Raw genomic sequence first — 5,000 nt, 5'->3', positions numbered from 1 at the left:
GGCCTACTGTAATTAACTTTATCGGGAAACGCTCATCTAGACACCATTTTTAAAAAGTAATGCATAATTACCTTTGATCAAAAAAATCCCTGTACAAAGAGAAACAACTATTTTTACACCGACATTGAATAAAACTTACTGCTCGACCTCTTCAATATTCTCTGATAAACTTAATATTCATACATGTCACATTACGAAACACTGATATGTCTAAACATCCTCGGCTAAGATATAATGGTTCACTAATTAATTCACTAATTGCCATAACAATGAAAACTGTTGAAAGGTTCCTTAGAACAATTTATCTTTTAGAAAAATGTATAAAAGAGGTTTTAAGCAATTGTAATACATTTTTTTACGTTTTAGCCATAGGCTCTGTATCTAAATGAAGACGTTTTAGGATAAAATGATAAAACACGTTTGCCCTTCCTGTCATAGTTTTTATCATTTTACATGTATTACGCACATTTATGCACCATATTTTAAGTAATGCATACATTTTCATCAAGTTACTCGCTAATTGTCGTAGCGACGAAAACCGTTAAAGGCCGTTTTCACCATCAAAATAAAAGAGAGAAAAAATGTATAAAAGAAGAAGGTCTAGTAATCGTTCAAATACTATTTGCCGTTTTAGCATCAGGTTCTTTATCAAAGCAAAGGACTTTTATATGATATGAAACAGTTTAAGGATAAAATAACTCTTTTGTCGTAGAGCTTTTATAATTTTACGTCTATTGAACATAGATAAATTCGCCTAAAACCGGGATTATCAACCAAGGATAAATTTACTCCAAAGGAGTAGAAAGTGTACATGACAGCCTCAATACAATAGGTCTTAGCAGCTGGCATGCGAATTTCCATTTCTTTTCTTAAACCAAGTCATCAGCAACTATATATTTTCCATAATCAGCATATTACTTGCAAACAAAGGCACTTACTTTTTCTTTCTATGCGTCTGCATTAGACATTCCTGATTTTTACATGGCAGTAAAGGGGTATGCGGCGAGCAACATAGAGACAGGGAGGTAAATTATAGAGGAAAGGTTAAAATTACACACCTAAAAAGAAAAAGTGGCAACCGAAGCAATATCTTCATTACTTTTTCCATTAATGGCAAGTAGAAAACATTCGTTTGGGGAAAAAAAACGCTTAATGTCATAATAAGGAAGAGAAAAACGTCCTTTTACATAACTCAGAGGAAGAAAAAAAAAAGACTTTACTCAAATCCAAGAACGACTGAAATATATATATATACATATGGGTGGAGCATATTTTTTGCAGGTCATGAAAATACAGGGCAAAACCATTAAAACGTTCTCGCATTGCTGTCGTCTTTAACAGAAGACATGTATATTATCAGTAAAATAAGTTTTGTGCAATTGAATACATTTGTCTTTTCTGTAATAATAATACAAAAAGTCAATTTGCTCATTAATACTACTAATGTCTTATTCCTTTAAAGATGTCCTCCTAAACAGTGATGATGCTTTGTCCAATATACAGATGATGGAAGACCTTACACAGACGGCGGAGAATACCGCGACTCGTCACGAGCTATTGGTCTCACCAGCATACTAGGCGAAAAAAAAAAAAACAGAAGTACTCGTCTCGACTCCATTCGTGAAGAATTGCTTGGTTAATGAATATTTCGCCTTTAAATTGCACCCTTTTCAGTCATTTGAGCAAGGTAAAGCCCCATGTTCTAGATAGGCAGAATGACACACCTCTTTGCTGGTCCTCGTAGCACATCCTTCTACACACCTGTTCGTTCCGCTAGTTCACGCAGTCTGTTTCCCCTATCAAACATGCCATACCTTGTTGGTGGATCCTATCCTGGCCCCACCCCCTCGACTATACGAGATGGTCAAGAAAAAAGTAGTGATTTTGATCATAAATGTAGGTATAACATGACTTCACACGGCACTGAATATGTATCTCCAAGACTTGATATGTATTTGGCGATGCGTGTAATCATACGAGTATCGAGCTTGGAGGTCCCTTGTGAATAAAACGCAACGATTTTATAAAACCATAAGACAGTAATATTTCTTGATAAGTATTTAAAAATACTAATAACCCATATGGTTGGTTGGAAAGAAGGGCAACAAATTGTCAAAACCATATCTCAGAAACGAATTAGTTGCCAACTAATTCCATCGTTTTACTTCTCTTTCCTCGCAATTCATCTTCCTTTCCGCACACAGATACACGATGATAGGAGATGACTTGCAGTTTTTTCTGAGATGGCACCTCCGACATCGGTTACGGAAGTGTCCTTTGTTGAAAAGAGCATTTACATAGAGGTTTATGGATATTAACCTCATCCGAGTCATTCCGTAATCATAGTTTCTCAAAATTTATTACGTAAAAATATGTCATCATTCCTGTATGACAAACCTTGCTTACCTATAACGTCAATAGTTTCATAAAACCTTGTTGTATAACGAAGAAATTAACATTACTAAAAAAAAAAAAAAGTTTGAACGTATTTTGCCTCAGAAAGGATTTTCATTCAGCAGATAAACGGTTTGTTATCACTCACCTCTGCGAAAGAGGTGGGTAATAGTGCGAATTATTTATAACAAATAAGGGTGCCTGAGAAAAAGAATTTTCATTCAGCAGATAAAAATGTTTGTTATCACCCACCTTCGACTTGTTTGTTCAGAGTATATTTCTCCCTGTAATACTAGCTGCGGCTTAAACAAGGCATATTACTATACGTTTATTTCCGCACGCGTCGCACTCAGCGCCGGCGTTGCTGCGCGCGAGAAGTACAAACGCCCGCGACACCGACGGCTCGCGGCGGCTGCGGCGGCTGCGGCGGCTGCGGCGGCGGCGGCGGCGGCGACTGCGGAAAGTAAAGACGCATGCGACATGTACAAATATGCGAGAAGGTGGTTGCCACATTTATATTTGCGTATTAAATTCAAGTCGATTAAAACTCGATTCAAATTTTCTTATATTGCATTGTCGCCTGTTAAGATGTGCGTTATCATGTATGTTTTTTTGCGAGTGAATTTTTTGCATGCATAAATGGAGTGAGAATTGGATTTTGCCAAATGCCTTATATTTGTATAATATCAACATCTTAAAAACTCAGTGTTGGTTAATATAGCATTCTTTTTCTTGTTTGGTTACACCTCGGGACGAGATAGCAGCGCCGTCGCCATGGGAAGTGGTTGCACTTTCATACTCGTTACCGGAATACACCCTCTCGCACTCATCGATGTCGCCCGACCCCACCCGGGAGAGGCGACGTTCGTGGCAACTCGGTAATCATCGTCATGAGCGATGAGGAAGATGTTAGTTTTTAGTTGACGTGGGGGATGGACATATGGCCCAAGTATGATTTAAGCATGTCTAGTTGTTTGTGCTAGTGTATATTTGAAGATGATAATAAAGGTATATTGAGTACATGGCGATTTTTGTCATCCTTTTCATCGCATTGTATTATTATTATTGGGGTGCATTAGCAATTAAAGCTAAATTTACGTGTTTCAGACACGATGGAAAGCTAAATATAATTATCAGATCAATACCCATGATCATTTACCTCGCACAACCCCTCCCCCTCAAGATCAATATTCTTAACCCTTATCGCATCCGGAGAGCAGCTAAGAGTATTTCTTTGCCCTCTTTTGATGACCTGTGGCCACGCAGTGTTTGGGCGAGGAATAGGGTGAGGTATGGTTATTGATTATTTCACGCTCATTAGCCATGTCTTTGATCACACATCTATGGCAACCCAATGCTGGTGGGTGCATTAGCTCTTTAGTTAGTACTTGCGGAGGGTGGCGAGGGGAGCTAATTTGTCCATCGGTCTATTGTGCAGTTTGTTTTGCTACAAGCTTAAACACGATGAATAGCTATGTGACCTAACTCACGCCGGAAATGACCCTCTTTCGACCTGAGAAGGAGGGGGGGTAGGAGGTAACACCTATTATTGGATCAATACCTTAACCTCTGTCAGCAGCTGTGTACATGTTTGTTTGTTTGTCTATTCATCTTCTTCCTCTTACATGTTGAGACATGAGGTATAGCCATTATCATTGCTTTTGGTGAGGGGGTATGTGGGGAAGCTGGAAGGGGTGAATCACCTGTAACACCTGCAGATTGGTGCTTGTTTGTTTGTTTGTCTGCTTCTTCTTTTCTTCCTACAGGAAAGGGGGAGGGTGTGGAACCTGTGGCACCTGCTCTCAGGTTGATAGTTTGGCCCATGTCAGCAGCGTGCATATTTGTTTGTTCTTCAGCCTTTCATTCTCAATATTATTATTATTGTTTTTGGAGAGGAGAGGGCATTTTTCGGGTGTGCGTATTCTCCCTCATTAGTCACGGTTATTGATTTTCAGTAATCGATTATGATGATTACTTTCGGAAGTCATTAGGCCTGCTTCCTGTCGTGACACGTTAAGGGGTAGCTATAGTGGTGAGCCAATATGTCCAGGGTGTGTTTGGGTGAAGGGGTGTGTGGTGGTGGAGATCCTGTGACACCTGGTCTTAGATAGTTTGACCTATGTCAGGTACGTACGTTATGGGGTAAGAGGGCACCATGGGGGTGAATAATTTTGTCCGTGGTGTTTTTGGGTGAGGTGGTGGTGGGGGTTGGTGGAACCTGTGGCACCTGCTCTCAAGATGATAGTTTGACCTGTGTCAACAGGATCCGTGTTTGTTTGTTGTTCTTCTTCATCTTCTTCCTGTGACCTGCAGGAATGGAGGAGGAGGTGGAACCAGTGACACTTGCTCTCAGGTTGATAGTTTGACCTATGTAAGCAGAGTACAAATTTCCTTTTTCTTCTGCCTTTCATTCTCAATATTATTATTATTGTTTTGGAGAGGAGAGGACAGAATTCAGGTGAGCGTATTCTCCCTCATTAGTCACGGTTATATATTTTGAGTAATTGATTACAGTAATTACTTCCGGAAGTCATTAGGGCACTTCCTGTTATGACACGTTAGGTACATAGGGCGGTACTTATGGAGGTGAGGCTATTCTGTCCATA

At 39.6% G+C, this 5,000-nt stretch overlaps 1 protein-coding gene across 4 annotated transcripts in view; it reads right to left on the bottom strand.

Annotated features, from left to right (window-relative positions):
* LOC113823542 (mpv17-like protein 2) overlaps positions 1-2,839 on the bottom strand; it is a 16,956-nt gene extending 14,117 nt beyond the window's left edge. Inside the window, exon 1 of one of the 4 annotated variants that reach the window (XM_070131342.1) lies at positions 1-2,839. This exon is cut by the window's left edge and continues 669 nt beyond it. The gene's annotated coding sequence lies outside the window, so the exon portion shown is untranslated. The other 3 variants (XM_070131345.1, XM_070131344.1, XM_070131341.1) reach the window with 3 other exon arrangements.
* Positions 2,840-5,000: the final 2,161 nt, after the last annotated feature.

This window comes from Penaeus vannamei, chromosome 16, assembly GCF_042767895.1.
Source record: "Penaeus vannamei isolate JL-2024 chromosome 16, ASM4276789v1, whole genome shotgun sequence".
NCBI classification, from domain to species: Eukaryota; Metazoa; Arthropoda; class Malacostraca; order Decapoda; family Penaeidae; genus Penaeus; species Penaeus vannamei.
Note: the sequence above shows the minus strand (reverse complement) of the source record. Positions and strands in the feature narration are given on the sequence as shown.